The following is an 8,933-nucleotide window of genomic DNA, read 5'->3' on the forward strand; positions in this document are numbered from 1 at the left end:
TAGGACTGCAAAGAGTCAGATACAACTGAAGCGACTTAACACACACATTCACACATACATGCGAGAGAAACAGGGAAACTGATTAACTTGCCAAAATGGCCAAAATTCTCACCATCTTCAGCTACAGAGAAAAGAGGATGTTCAGGGTATCAATTTGGGCCTTTAAAGGGGAGGAAAGCAACTGACATGAAAATAGAAAAGCAAATGTTTGGCAGGGACAGGGAGACACAGAGTGGACCCTGATCGAAGGCTGGCCTACAGTTTCAACCCACAGAGTCTTTGCAGGTATCTCTGGTGATAGCTCTATTCTGGAAGCAGCTCCTTTATCTAAATTCTTTAGCCAGCTGGGGGTGGGGGTTGGGGATGCTTGAAAAGAAAAGCTTCCTGAGTCTTTTGTTTCTTGATTGTTTTCCCGCTCAAAAGAATCCCCATGCCAAAGAGACATTTGGGGTGGCAAATTTTGCTCCCCAACACTACCTGCTGTTGGGTCACAAATGCTCTTGTACGCAGAGAACAAGGAGAGACAAAAATGAAAGTGAAAGTGAAGACTCTTTGCGACCCCATGGACTGTAGCCTATCAGGTTCCTCCGTCCATGGGATTTTCCACGCCAGAGTACTGGAGTGGGGTGCCACTGCCTTCTCCAGGGGATCTTCCCAACCCAGGGATCAAAGCCGGGTCTCCCGCATTGCAGGCAGACACTTTATCGTCTGAGCCACCAGGGACAGAACACTCTAGATTGGTACGTGGCAAGTTTAATAAGCAAGGGAACTTACTTATTAGGCTTGTCCTGGGCCACTGAGAGATGAGTGGATCTCCATCCCCATTGGCCAAATCTTCAAAGTTTATACAGAGGCTTTCAGTGGATTTAGTCATATATGTCATCCAGATGGTCTCAACAATACCTATTGTCTCAAGGCTGTGTCCCTGAAGCAGCTCCTAGAACAAGAACGGTGGGTGGAACTTAGATTCCAAGGTCAGGGAATAAGGCGAGGAGCCTCCAACTGCCTGGGTTCAACTCACAGTACAACCAGAGGTCCTGTCTTCTCAGTGACCATCTCCAATACCCATGCAGGAAAGAGAAATGAGAAGGAGGAGGAAAAAGACGGATTTCTATAAATATCTGTTCCTCAGAGGAAAGAAAGAAAGTGAAGTCGCTCAATCGTGTCAGACTGTTTGCGACCTACCAGGCTCCTCCATCCATGACGTTCTCCAGGCAAGAATACTGGAGTGGGTGGCCATTCCCTTCTCCAGGGGATCTTCCCAACCCAGGGATCGAACCCAGGTCTCCCGCATTGCAGGCAGATGCTTTACCCTCTGAGCTATCAGGGAAGCCCGCATTCCTCGGAGGAAGCTCGTATCAAATTGAAATCCCAACTCAGGCACATTTTCCCAGGCACAACTCAATACAAGCTCCATATGTACAAGGAAAGAGATGCAATTTAAGTCAAGTCTGCTATCCTACACTCAGAGGTGGGTGCTTCCTCTCCTGCTGACCCCAATCATTCAAAAGACCCAACCCCCTGCCCCCTCACTCTGCTACTCTACTCCAACACTCATATGCACATACAGCTTCAGAGTAACCCAAAGGGAGACCCTGAGCAGCTTCCAAAGAATTGTTTTCTTTCCCACATTCTGTGTTCAGAGAACAATGTCACACAACCCCCCAAAAATTATATATGTAAACATACATGGCTTCCCAATGGTGCTAGTGGGAAAGAACCCACCTGCCAAGTCAGGAGACATAAGAGACGTGGGTTTGATCCCTGGGTTGGGAAGATCCCCTGGAGGAGGAAATGGCAACCCACTCCAGTATTCTTGCCTGGAATCACATGGATAGAGGAGCCTGGTGAACTACAATCCATAGGGTCACAAAGAGTCGGACATGACTGAAACAACTTAACAAACAGGCAGGTGATCAAGAGTTAAATCCAAATTAAAATAGTTAGGAATAATGTTACCAGTCAGGGTATAAATGACCTGGCCCACTGGCTGGTGCAATTCCCAATAAGCAGAATAACCAACTTGTCACATGAGTCCTGAGGAGAAGTTTCCCCTAAGTAAGTCATACTGGATTCTACCAGCAACAGTAATAAGTCTGGTAAAAAGTGTGGAAAGCTAGTGTGTTCAGTTACAATAATACCTGGATAAAGCCTAATAGTTAAAATGCTTCTTGTGTTGTTATAAGAGAAGCCTTATCATTAGGCATGAGATTTCTCTGGAAAAGATACCCCCTCAGTGGGCTTCACATTCAGAAACCCAAGTAAATATTTCTACAAATGTGGAAAAGAAGGAAATACTTGGAAATATCCATGTGTTCATCTTTGAGAAACAGGATGATCTGGATATGCATTTATTTTTCATGATTTTGTATTTTCCAAATTTTCTTTAATAAACATGTAGTATTTTAATAAAAAAAGACCTTCTAAAATATGTAAATACAAAAAAAAACTTCAAAAAAACAAAGATTTAGCTTCTAAATTCTGCTTCCATGCTGATATTTGAATGCCCTAGTTTCAAAAAACTAAAATGATTTCTCTAAAAACAGTGTCATATTCATTTTAATAACTGAACTTGAATCATGAATTTCAAAATGCAATAGATCTTAATTTCATTTCATTCTATGAACAAAGATAAAACAACATACCTTTAGGGGAAAACTTTACTTAAACATGTTTCAACTACCAGTGATAATAGAAAAGGAAATATTTATGAGTCTGAATAAAAGAAAGAGAATTCTTTTAAGTTCTTAACTAAAGACACTTTTGGAGGAGAATTAACTGAAGGGAAAAAAAATTGCATAAAGAGTTGAAGGAAAAATAAATTATTTATCAGCTCTCCTGCAGCGCCTTCTAAACTTCAGCTTCGCATCAAAAGATGCCTGACGTGAGCTAATTTCCGTAGCACATTTCCATTTAGAATTATATTGTAGGCTTCAAAACGTCCTTGTTCTGTGCACATGTTACACATGCAAGAAGTTAGTCAGATACATGCTAATTTCATCATATAATGAGAGCTTTCTGTACAGGGTAGATGTATCCCTGGAAAGATGTATAAAAATCAAATGATATTTGAGAAGTACTTAGGAATTCGTACTGAAGTAAAACCTTTAGGAAACCAAGAATCCTTGGATTATTTATGTGTGTGTGTGTATGTATATATGTGTATATATATATATATATATATACACATACATACATACATACACATACTACTAAATCATCCATCTGGCAAGCTTAAGTGTTTTTCATATCTGCTTTCTTCCAAAGAGACATGTTTGGACAATATGCAGAGAAGCCCCTGACAAAATCTATTACTTATAATAAAGGTTAGAATTTTAATTTAAGAACAAAGAACAGTTGCCCAAAGTTAGAACAATCTGAGTAGAACTAAAGCAAAACATACACCCTGCCCCAACAGAGATAAGCAATACCTAAATCTGTTTCCCATACTAAGAATTTTCAGCATATTTAACTAATTTAAGAATGAAATTTCCCCTTTATTTTAGTTGATGGCATCTGCAAGCCAGTTGGCACTATTAGGAGCTACATGAGTTCCAGATAGCTTTAAAAAGGTAATTATTTTCAGGCTATTCATGTATTTTTAAATAGTTAATCTAGAATTCAGAATATAATTTGCCTTGTGTGTTTGACATTTCATCAAGGAAAACACAAATGCTTCAAAACAATGATAATATCAACTGTGATTACAGCAAATTAGAATCACATCTTCAGCTCCCTCCCCTGGGGTTGTTTTGGGACCAAGACATACACAGCTCAAGAAATTAAACTGCAATAACTAATTCGCCTCAATACTGAGCAAGAAAAACTGAAGGAGGTTACCTGAATCAGAAGTACTGTCTCCTCAGTTTCTGCGGAGGACTGTCACCCTTCTGGGAAGCTGGGGGGAATGCAAGAGCCCTGAAGATATAACTCTTAGATTGGATAGACCACTCCACTGTTTCAGAAAGCTACACCTGGAACACCCGTTGGAGCCTAAGAATGACCATTGTCTTGGGGCAGATAACATGTTATAAATGCAGAAAGAATGCTGATTCTATAATTACTAACAACAGCTACAGTTATTATACCCCTTCCACTGGAGCTCCTCATGGGCTAGACCTTCTGCAGATTTTTACCTCTACTGTTACTGACAACACTGTTCCAAAGAAGACACTGCTACTGCTGAGTCACTTCAGTCGTGTCCGATTCTGTGCGACCCCATAGACGGCAGCCCACCAGGCTCCCCCGTTCCTGGGATTCTCCAGGCAAGAACACTGGAGTGGGTTGCCATTTCCTTCTTCAATGCATGAAAGTGAAAAGGGAAAGTGAAATCGCTCAGTCATGTCCGACCCTCAGCAACCCCATGGACTGCAGCCCACCAGGCTCCTCCGTCCATGGGATTTTCCAGGCAAGAGTACTGGAGTGGGGTGCCATTGCCTTCTCCAAAGAAGACACTAGTATCTCCATGTTACTCCTAGGAAAACTAGAACTAAGTTCAAGTGATTTGCCCAAAGTCACACAGGTAGTGAATGGCAGAAGGGAGATTTTTCTCAATCCATATCTGAGTCTTAACCCCAGGGTGTTTCCAGTGTGCCAAGCTTCAGATGAAGAATCAAGTATTTATGCCAATTGTGATAGCCAGCCTCCATGATGACCCCAGGGATCCCAGCCGCCTGAGACTTCCAACCTGGCATAATCTCCTCACACAGCACCAGGGTGATCTCTGTGACCAATGGCATATGGCAGAAGCAATGGTGTCTCACTTTTGTAGGTTATAAAAGGTTTGGACTTGCCTCTTGAATTCTCTTTCTCCATCTCTCTCTCTCTGTCTCTCTCTCTCCTCACTCTGTCTCTGTCCCACCTTTTGCTCTTAGAGAATCAAACTGTCGTATTGTAAACCATCTTATGAAGAGGGCTATGGCAGAGGAACTGAAGCCTCTGGCCAACAGACAGAGAGGAACCAAGGTGTGCCAACAACCACATGGGTGAGTTTGGAAGCAGATGCTCCAGTGCCCATCAATCCTTGATGTGACTGCCAACCTGTTCAACAGCTTGACTGCAACTTCTTTGGAGACAGAATCAATCAGCTAAGCAGTTCCCAAGCTCCTTAATGTCAACAGTTGTGTGACATAATGTTTGTTGTCAAGCTGCTAAGTTTGGGGGCAATTTGTTACACATATTATTAAATCACCAGTATACTAAATCACCAGCGTACTTTCAAAAAGATGATAAAATATGCAATTGCTTCCCTCAGTTCAGTTCAGTTCAGTCACTCAGTCGTGTCCGACTCTTTGCGACCCCATGAATCACAGCACGCCAGGCCTCCCTGTCCATCACCAACTCCCGGAGTTCACTCAGACTCACATCCATCGAGTCAGTGATGCCATCCAGCCATCTCATCCTCCGTCGTCCCCTTCTCCTCCTGCCCCCAATCCCTTCCAGCATCAGAGTCTTTTCCAATGAGTCAACTCTTCACATGAGGCGGCCAAAGTACTGGAGTTTCAGCTTTAGCATCAGTCCTTCCAAAGAAAGCCCAGGGCTGATCTCCTTCAGAATGGACTGGTTGGATCTCCTTGCAGTCCAAGGGACTCTCAAGAGTCTTCTCCAACACCACAGTTCAAAAGCATCAATTCTTCGGTGCTCAGCCTTCTTCACAGTCCAACTCTCACATCCATACATGACCACAGGAAAAACCATGGCCTTGACTAGACAGACCTTTGTTGGCAAAGTAATGTCTCTCCCAAGCCTTGTGCTAAATACCACTGGAGAAATTAAAAAGCTTAAGAATAACATGACCCCAGCCCTCAAGTAACTTTGAGCTGGAGGGAAAGAGAAAAAAACATATATGTAGGTAGATCACAAATTTTTAAAGTGTATATTCAGTGGTTTTTCTCTTGGGCTTTTCTATGTACATAGTTATCTTCTCCCTAAGTTAGCCCAAATTATCTAACCAGATGCTTTGGGGATATTAGGATTATTACAGAAGAGCTACAAAGAAAAAGAAAGGGTTATAATTAAGGCTTCTTAAATTCAAAATAACATTTTCTTGTGAGATAATTGGTTATAAGCCAGACATTTTTGAGAATGAAACAATTTTCTTAATTCTTTTAGCTCCCACTTAACATATCAAGAGCTAGTCCTGGCATATTAAAGCAGACTTTCTTCCATGATGTAGAGAATATTATAACTTCCTACCTAGGACAGTTACCCTGGAGCAGAAGGAAGATAATGGCATAGGAAAAGTAAGAAAAAGTCAACCAGTAGTGGACACTGTGGTCACCCAGACTCTTCCAGGACTGCAAGACCCACCCTTCCCGACACTGGGACTGGTGCTGGCAGACAGCCCTCAGCTAGAGGATCACCTTGCCCAGGCTACCCCTCTGCAGGGTAGTTCCCATCTGACACCTGATAGCTGAAGCTCAGTCTCATCTCAGTCTCTTTGTGACCCCATGTCCTGTAATCCACCGGGCTCCTCGGTCCATGGGATTCTCCAAGCAAGAATACCGGAGTGGGCTGCCATTTCCTCCTCCAGGGGATCTTCCCGACCCAGGGATCGAACCTGCGGCCCCTGCATCGGCAGGCAGATTCTTTACCACTGAGCTACCTGGAATGCCGCTGGTAGCTGCAGGGCAGAATAAAGGCTTCGCTCTCTTGCCCCAACTCAGGGAAATTCTAACGCACCATCCCTAGCTTCCCACATACCAGCTAGAGCCACTGAGCCTGCATCACAGCACTACTTCTCCCTCCACCCAGTCAGGCTTTCTTTCTTTGCTCCCATGAGCAGTGATCCTGAGAGGACTCCCTGATAAACCTTCTGGAAACTGAACTGCCACTCTATCTTACTCCGAGAGAACCTAAGCTGTGGGCGTGATCCCTCGGGGTCCCGTGGCACATGTGTAGAAGGAGAGGATAGGTGAGCATGATCAGACATGTGTTCTGAACCACAAAATACCAGAGAGGAAGGAACTGCTGACACATCTTTGACAGATGACCTCTTACCTAGCTCGCTATTTGAGACCTAAGACATCACCGGGCAGGCTAGCACTACAGCAGCAGGAGCCTCAATACAGCGAGGAGGATGGAGTAAGAGAGCTGGGCAAATTGAAGATCAAGTTTCTTCTCCTGACTCTTCCTGGTTCCCAGAGCTGAGGAAATGCTAAGTTGGGGGCCAACAGACCAGCCTGGGTCCCTCCAAGCGAGATATGTGGGAAGAGACTTCTCAGTCTAGGGGTCACTTACTGGCTACAGCAGAGTTTCAGGGGATCTTCAGTCCTTAGTCCTCAAGGGGAAGTGAAGGCAGCAAGGAAAGGAGATGAGATCCAGGTAGCGCTGGAAAAGATTAGATACAGATTCAGACATCAGTGGCGGACTGGAGCAGAATGGCCAGGTGTGGGATCAGACCAGCAAACCCAAAAGGCGAGGTCAAGCTGGAGGGCCCTCTTTTACCCCACAGCTCTGAGAGCACAGAAACCACACTTTCTTCCCCTCCTACTGTTTGCTACAATATTAGAAAGGAGGAAAGAAGGGAGCATGGAGCTCTAAAGCCTGATGTATTGATATTTAGCTGAGTCACCCAAGCAGAGACTCATATCAGCCTCAGTAAAGGTGATATGACTTCCATGGTGGTTGAAACAATCTCATGAAATGCTGCAAATAAAAACAAAAACGTCCATTTGTAAAATGTATTAGGCTATCAGATACCTAACCTCTTCTCTTTGACATTTCTATTTTTGTAAAGACTGTTTTCAAGTGGATGAAATAATTTTTTAGGGTTGGAAACATTAGATTCTATGAAACTTTGCTTGTGAAAGCATTTCTAGTGCATTGTACCAACTGAGAGCCAGCAGACCTGCCATGATGCCTCCACCAAGTGGCAGCTCAGAGCAGGGTAGGCTGGCCAGGTTAGAAGCAGGTTGGAGACTTGAGAGGAACAAAGCTGGGTCTGCAGACATCAAGGGTGATGGGAAGGCCAAGTCAGCTGTCCCTTGTGATTAAGAGTCTCTGAAAGACAGTATCTGAAAGCTAGGGTCATCACACGTCTCAGCTTTCTTGAGAGTGCTGTGATTTATACAGAGGATCTTCATGGTCATCACACGTCTCAGCTTTCTTGAGAGTGCTGTGATTTATACAGAGGATCTTCATGCTCCATCCAGTCCGTACCCCCTTTCATTCTCAAAAATATCCCAATTTACATAAGAAAGTGTATGACCACCTTAATTAAAATTTATTTAGTACACAGACATAGAGAACACTTATGGACACAGCGGGGGAAGGAGAGAGTGGGATGAATTGAGAGAATAGCATGGAAACATACACATTACCATATGCAAAACAGAATGCCAGGAAGACTTGCTGGGTAAAACAGGGAACTCAGCCTAGTGCTTTGTGACAACCTAGAGGGACGGGGATGGGAGGGGGGTTCAGGAGGGAGAGGACACATGCATACCTGTGACAGATTCATGTTGATGTGTGGCAGAGGCCAACACAACATCATAGAGCTTGTGTTCACTAATAATTGCATTTTGTTCTATAAAAAATAAAAACAAAATAAAAATAGAAGAAAGTTATTTGTTCAGAAGGAAATAATTATACATTAACAAGATATATATGTGTGTGTGTGTGTATATATACACATACATATATGTATGTATATACATACATATAGATATATATACACACATAAACACAAGGGTGTATATATATGTATATATACATACACACAATGTATATATACATATATATACAAATGAATGTGAAAGTGCAAGTTGCTCAGTCATGTCTGACTCTTTGCAACCCCATGGACTATACAGTCCATGGAATTCTCCGGGCCAGAATACTGGAGTGGGTAGCCTTTCCCTTCTCCAGGGTATCTTCCCAACCCAGGGATCGAACCCAGGTTTCCCTCATTGCAGGCGGATTCTTTATCAGCTGAG

At 43.3% G+C, this 8,933-nt stretch overlaps 1 long non-coding RNA gene across 1 annotated transcript; it reads right to left on the minus strand.

The window, feature by feature from the left end:
- Positions 1-775: 775 nt before the first annotated feature.
- On the minus strand, positions 776-8,536 carry LOC147344336 (uncharacterized). Its single transcript, XR_015155363.1, has 3 exons — positions 8,447-8,536; positions 7,240-7,329; positions 776-937 (listed from the first exon to the last, which is right to left on the minus strand). It is a non-coding gene; the product is annotated as an uncharacterized LOC147344336 (long non-coding RNA).
- Between the last annotated feature and the right edge of the window lie 397 nt (positions 8,537-8,933).

Source organism: Bos grunniens, chromosome 26 (genome assembly GCF_055505025.1).
Source record: "Bos grunniens cultivar Pamir isolate PY7600 chromosome 26, Bosgru_T2T1.0, whole genome shotgun sequence".
In the NCBI taxonomy this organism is placed as follows: domain Eukaryota; kingdom Metazoa; phylum Chordata; class Mammalia; order Artiodactyla; family Bovidae; genus Bos; species Bos grunniens.